The sequence below is a fragment of the Cebus imitator genome, unplaced genomic scaffold, assembly GCF_001604975.1.
Source record: "Cebus imitator isolate Cc_AM_T3 unplaced genomic scaffold, Cebus_imitator-1.0 Scaffold94, whole genome shotgun sequence".
Taxonomy (NCBI): Eukaryota; Metazoa; Chordata; class Mammalia; order Primates; family Cebidae; genus Cebus; species Cebus imitator.
Window position 1 is genome coordinate 1,744,259 of NW_016107409.1, and position 6,935 is coordinate 1,751,193.

The following is a 6,935-nucleotide window of genomic DNA, read 5'->3' on the forward strand; positions in this document are numbered from 1 at the left end:
AGTCACAAAACATATCATTATATATGTAATACTATATCCATTTTGAAGCATATTCTATATGTCAAAGGATCTTCCAACAGTATCTTCTATGCTTCAATTTTTCCATTTGAAAATATATATCCCTAATGTGATTAGAAAGCACCGCAACTGAATTTTGTGCTTGAAAACCTATAGACATGAGTGAAACAACAAAGTATAAATAAAGATTTTCACTGATAATCCTTTTTCTCAGTTCAAAATAACTAAGAATGACTTATTTTTATAAGTTTCATTAACAGAATTTGAGGGAGAGGCATTTTCTAAAAATGGGCATTTTTTCCATTTACACAGAAATGGAAAAAAGCTGTGAGGAGCTTTTTATGAGTCCCATTCATCTGGAAGCCTCACTCAGACTTACATCAGAATAAAAACTCTTTTATAAGAAAACTCATGTCCCTTGTTAATCACTCCTTATTTCTAATGTACAGTAACACTAAAATAAATTTTAAAAAAGAATTAACATATGAAGTTAGGAATATATATAACTACCAATACATTTATTATCTAAGGATCCTACTAGACTACTGTAATTCCAGAAAAAAAAAACCAATAACCTTATTCACTAGGTTCATACTAATATTTCTGTTGACAGCTCCAGTCATTTCTACCTTCCAAAATGTTCTACCTTTATTAGATATTAATAATTGTCAATGATTGATAATTTTATATTAGAATTTTACAATCTCAATTAATAGCAGAGATCTGAACCTAAGTCAGTATTTTCAAAAACTGGTAACTATCATTAAAGCATTAGATCTCATTGAAATTCACAAATGGTTACTCTTTAAAATAGAGAATTATCAAGGGAAACTCATAATTCATTTTTCAGTCTTTCTTGTAAGCACATACATATTACACATAACAAATTCTGATTACTGTTATTGATATTAAGACATGATTTATAAGAATAGTGTGAAATACAATGATTTCATAGCCTCAGTAAGCCCTGTGTCTATTACCTGTCAATCTATAAAAACTTTAACATGAAAGAGTAGAGATGAAAGTGAGTTTGCCAAAGTTATCTGCTATCCCAGAGCTGTTTAAAGTTGATTTGGTTTTTCTGGCTGAGTAATTTAATATAATCTTTCATCCTTCCAGAGTTGGAAGGGACTATATGAGTTTCTCCTAGAAATTTAAGGCATTTAAGTCACAAAACAGGAAAGTATATTATCTCACTTATAAGCAGGAAAGATCTCTGCTCAATTAATTAGTGAAATACTTTGACTATAATTAATAGACATGCTAATATAGATTTTTTGGTTATGTGAATATCAGTTGAATATAATCTTTAAGCCACATTATAAATTCATATGTGCATGTAAACACAGACACATATATCCCAGAAATGGAAAATTGTGCAAATCTACCTTCATCCATTCAGTAAATATTTATTAAGAACCTATTATATACCATTTAAGATTACTCAAAATCTACTACATAAGATTGAAAATAGACTAAAGAAAGTATTTCTTGATCAAATGGAAGAGATTTTCTGCCACTACAAATCATCCAAGATAACTGAAACCTGTATCTACTGTAGGATTTATTTCATTATTATTTCATACATATGCATATTGCATTACTGACTTTTAAATTTCATATACTGGCACTTCAGAGAGACCTTCAGGACCGGTAAAGTTAATTTGCATAGACCCAAGACAAGTTTTCCAAATAAGCCACATTTCTTCATATGGGTCCTAGTAAACATTTGCAAATACATAATCCTCTAAGTTAAAGTTCACACCTGACTTTAGAATGTCCCACGTACTCAAGATACCTACCTTGTAAATTGCCTCCCCTAGTCACCATTCCTACTCATTCAAGACAGCCACCAAGTTATACTACGGTCTTTTCTTGTTCTCTTAAGAGTTAGACCTATTCTGTCTTACTTTTGTTTTGTTCACATCTCACAATTCAATCAATTCTTGTCAGGCCATCTCTTTCTCCTAATGAAAAACATATGCCCCTCTCTTTCCTTTTTTGGATATCTTGAAAAAATAACTCATTTCCATTTTTATGAGCCAAAGAAACAGTTCAGTCCTCATGTAATAACTATTATCAGGTACCTATTATGTGCCACACACTGGGCTAGACCTTAGGAATGGCTAAGAATGAACTCAATGGCCAGAAATATTCTTGTAGCAAGAAAAAGAGAAATCTGATTTCAATGTCAGATTAGATCTCAAAAACAGTGCAATCAACCTTGAAAGCTCACAAAAGTACCCAAAAAACCCATAAGCATCCTTCCAAATAACTATCCACCTATTAACCTTGCTTTTCTTCAAGCATTAACATTTAGAATAAATAAAAATAATATCTTATCCAACATCAGTATTTTATACTTAGTTTCACCATTGGAATTGACTTGCTTATGTTTTTCAAGGTAGCAATGGTTTTTCTATTGTGTGAGTAAAATATACTCTTAGACTGTGATAAACACCCAACAGTCACTTGATAAACTGTTTTCCAGGGAACATTGGTTCTAACAATCCACTCACAAGTAAACTTCTGAAATACAAAGCATTTGTAAATTGGGAATGCATTATTCTTTATTTCTATATTTACATTCCTACGGGCTTAGGAAATGGTACATCACTAAGGTAACACCAGTGAATGACTAGTTTAGAATAAAAAATTATTCTGCAAAGTGTGAAGCTGTAGGCAAGTAATTTTCCATCAGTCTAAGAAGGACTGAGCATGGGAAAATCTATTTAAAAAGTAAAAGTAAGTTTGTGATATTATCTCTCTGATACTTACTTTTAAGTGCAAGATACTCACTAGCCCAGAAAAGGTTTCCACAGACCAGCTGAGCTGTTTCTTATACATAGGTCAACAGTCTAAAAAAAAAAATAAAAACCCACAAAATCCCACAAAACAAAACCTGTTCTGCAGGCTTCTGTACATGTAGAGGAAATGTTAGAGAAAGTACAGCCATTTTATAGTCTATCTAGGGTACAAGCCCTTTTAATATGTTTACTAATACTCTGCAGAAGTTTTCATTTCTGTTGTTTTGCCTTAAAGGACTCACTTGAGTTGATAACTAAAGACATATATATTTCTTGAGGCTAGCAGAGGGTAGATTAGAAACTCTGCTTAGAGTGGTGCATCTTCATGCAGTGACTCAGTTTCACAGTTAACAACATACACTTCCTCCCTCCTACAGAAGAATGATTACATGCCTCCATCCATGCCTTTAAAAAGATGTATATAATTAGTATACACTCTCCTGTTTTAAGATTATACAAAGAAGGTTTTATTGGAATGTGAATAGATATTTTAAGAGTTTATTTTTTCCTTGCTCTATTGCTTATACAAACACACACACACACACACACACACACACACACACACACACACACACACATCAGGTTATAATTGCTCTTCAACAGAATAAGATTATATGAGAGGAAAGCTTAGTATAAATTGTGAGAACAAAATAACTGCTTTATTCCTTACTTAGAAATCCAAATGCATTCATTCATTTTACATAAAGTAGAAAAACTCAGGTGTCACTTATTGGGTCTAACATAAGCAGTCAACATTTAAATTATATATCATTTTAATTAGTAGTATCAACATTTTTATTTAAATTATAAGAGAATGCTATAGTTTATAATACAAAACATCACAGTGATAATTTAAAATTTATTAACAAGAGACAGAAAGAGGTAACTTTTGAATTTTCATGCAGTTGAAAGAGAAACATGAAAAATGGTATACTGTACTGCCACTATTTTTGGAAACTCTTTGTAAATAAAAACCCATTTCCAAAATAAGATATTCCATGGACACAGAATAGTTGATAATAGTTCAAGTGCCTTAGGCAACAGAGAAGTATTGTTTTGTAGTTTTTTTAAACCTCTCCTAGTAATAGCAATTCATTATGCACAAAGAAACAAGGTAACAGCATGGTTTATAATGAATAGATAAGTAATAACTACAGAACCTCAATTAAAATTAAAGTTTGCCGTATTTGTTCCATTTCTATAAACCAGTATGGATAACTTTGTTCATACTTACCAAATGTTACAGAAATGACTTGGCTTGTCTAAGCAACAAAACGTAGACACATGGTGAGGTGCTGAAGACAGCTCTTTCTTGAGCTCAAAGCACTTTAGATGAAGTAGGCTTTATCGTCCATTTAATAGAGGTTGCCTCCTATTACCAAGTGTGGCAGAGAAAAGAGTTTCCACAATTCTGTCTTGACTTTCTGTCTCTCTCTTTGAAGAGTAACAGTTACCACCGGAAAACGTTACCAGAAAATGATCACTTGAACACTCACATAGAGCAGCTGTAAATTTCCACTCTCTTTGCCTGCTCTCAGATTCCAAGCCTTGCTTGTCTCTTAATCTGTCACAGGCAGTTCTGTTTCTGGTCAAACCAGCTTGCTTATGCGTCCTCCTCTCTCTCTTTAACACTTGCTTTCAGATACGTACTGCAGTCACAGCTCCCTCTTTTACTTCCTCCCTCCCCAGTCCTGTAACGTCACAAGAATGCCTGTAAAGCTGAGGCAAAATAAACTCTTGAGCCAAAAAAGAAAAAAAATCTAGAGATAAACACAATTTTTTCTCATTACGTTTTTCTGCCTTAAGTCTTATACTTGTTCGTGCACGGGGTTTTGTCAACTGATTTAACTGGCTTGACTATCTTGTTTAAAAATGGAAATAAAAGTTCTTAAAAAAAAAAAAAGCCTGTTGATAGTAATAATAACAGATTCACCTGTTAATATGCTAGCTCCTCAGGGAAGATGCTATTCCCAATTATAAGAAAGTGGAGCAAGTAAACACATAAGTACCTATATTAGAAATTTAATCTTAAGATTTAAAAAGCAGGGAAGATTTTAGAATACTTATAATTTAATTTTAATAGTGTGATTTTATGAAAACCTAATGTATTTCTTAATATGGTATATTTTAAAACTTGGACCAAAATTTGCAGTTATAAAAGGGAAAGTTATAAAGAACACAGAAAAATATTGACACCAAAAACAATAGCTAGAGCAGCTTAATCATGTATGTACAAACCAAATGTAATTATTGCAGTTGAAAAGAAGGTTTTTCCCCCCAAGCTTTATTGGTCAGAATGCATAATACCTCTTATAAGAATTACAAAGGCTAAAGGCAACAAAAAATTATTAAAGTTATTATACATATATAATTATAGAGTAAAATAACAAAATTATGAAACTCTCTTTAAGGTTTAGGGATGAGGAATTAGGTGGAAAGCTGAGTGGGCTGGTGGTTGGCAGGCTTATATAGCATTTGTAGGATTCTTTGGAATTAGGAGGCAATGTATGCAGCTTGGAATAGGTGCTGGCTCTGTAGGATGCTAGTCAGATCCTGCTTTGGAGTTCTGTTCCAGCTTCTTAGCCCAAACCACTTTAGGTTCTCCACCTCCCACTATGTTCCCAATCAAAAGTCTTGGGCCCTTCTTCTACTGATGGATCTCCCAAGTACAGAAGGAACCAAAGTAGTTATTAGACCTATTATTAAGTAACACATTCTTATTCTCCACAGAATTAAAATCTCTCTAAGAATATAAGCTTAAGTAAGGTGAAAGGTAAATATCTATAAATAGTTGTTTATACACCTTAAGAAAAATAAGTCAGTAAAACTCAGCCTTAAAATATAGATGGCTTGATCTGGTTCATTTAAAGTAGACTTAAAACTTAACTATATTATACAGTTATTTGGTTATTTCTTAGCGCCTATGAAACAGGTATCAAAGATGACTAGAGAATAGTCTTTCAATTAGTAGTTTTATACTTTATTTAGAGTTTTATTTCTTCTTTTTAAAGAGATATTAGATGGAAATAATTCTAAATCACTCAGGGTATGAAGTGCCTAGTATCTTGGGTTATACTCTAAGAGCTGCAGTATAATTTTAAAAATTTAATTTATAAAAGTGGTTCTTAGGGTAACTGCAAGGTTAATTTAAAATTGGGAGACTCTATATCAATCTACAATGGATTCAAAGGTACAAAGTCAAGTCAAGAAATTTAAAACATAAAATTACTAAGATTATCTATGATTGTATATTTAATTCCTACTAAATACCATTCCATGTTTCCAACAGCAAGAGTGAAGAAATCTTACAATATACAGTAAATTGTGTTGAGTATTCAGAAGGATATTGCCTCAGTAGCAGAACCAAATTAGTTTTATATTAAAGGTTGTTCTGGTTCCTCCTCATAGAGATCAAAAGTAAGCCTTGAAAGGACCAAATTATTTCCAAATAACTGCAAGCCAGAGTAAAATTTAAAAATATTTATATAATTTTTTAAAAATCTAGCACACAATAATGTAAAATTCACAATGTGTGGCATCCAGTCAAAAATCGCCAGGCATGCAAAGAAGCAGAGGAAAATATAATACATAATAAGGAGATAATCATTAGAAACAGATTCTGAAATGACACAAATAATAGAATTAGTATACAAACACATTAAAACAACTATTAAAAATCTCTTTCATACATTAAAGAGGTATTAGAAAGATAAGAATGCTAAGGAGAGACATGGAAGATATGAAAAAGACCCAGATCAAATTTCTAAAAATTAAAACTACAATTTCTGAGAAAAGCTTATTCTGTTTTATGGAATGAAGTGTTGCCCAACTCTAGAATCACAAATAAGGCCAACTAAGATCTTTAAACAAAAAAACAAATGTACAAAAAAACCCCTATAAACTCTGTAATGAAAATTAACACCAAATGAGATGAATGGCAGACTATACAGTGCAGAAGAAATGATTAGTAAAGTTGAAGACACAGTGACAGAACTTACTAAAATAAAGCATTGAGAGAAAAAAAGTTTAAAAAAAATTAAACTGTAAATTAACTCCAGATGGATTAAAGACTTAAACATAGGACCTAACACCATAAAAACCCTAGAAGAA

General features: G+C 31.8%; 1 protein-coding gene across 1 annotated transcript in view; it reads right to left on the minus strand.

Annotated features, from left to right (window-relative positions):
* Positions 1-4,523, minus strand: part of CAB39L (calcium binding protein 39 like) — a 90,607-nt gene extending 86,084 nt beyond the window's left edge. The window contains exon 1 of the mRNA XM_017535911.2: positions 4,060-4,523. The gene's annotated coding sequence lies outside the window, so the exon portion shown is untranslated. The remainder of the gene's footprint in view (positions 1-4,059) is intronic.
* Positions 4,524-6,935: the final 2,412 nt, after the last annotated feature.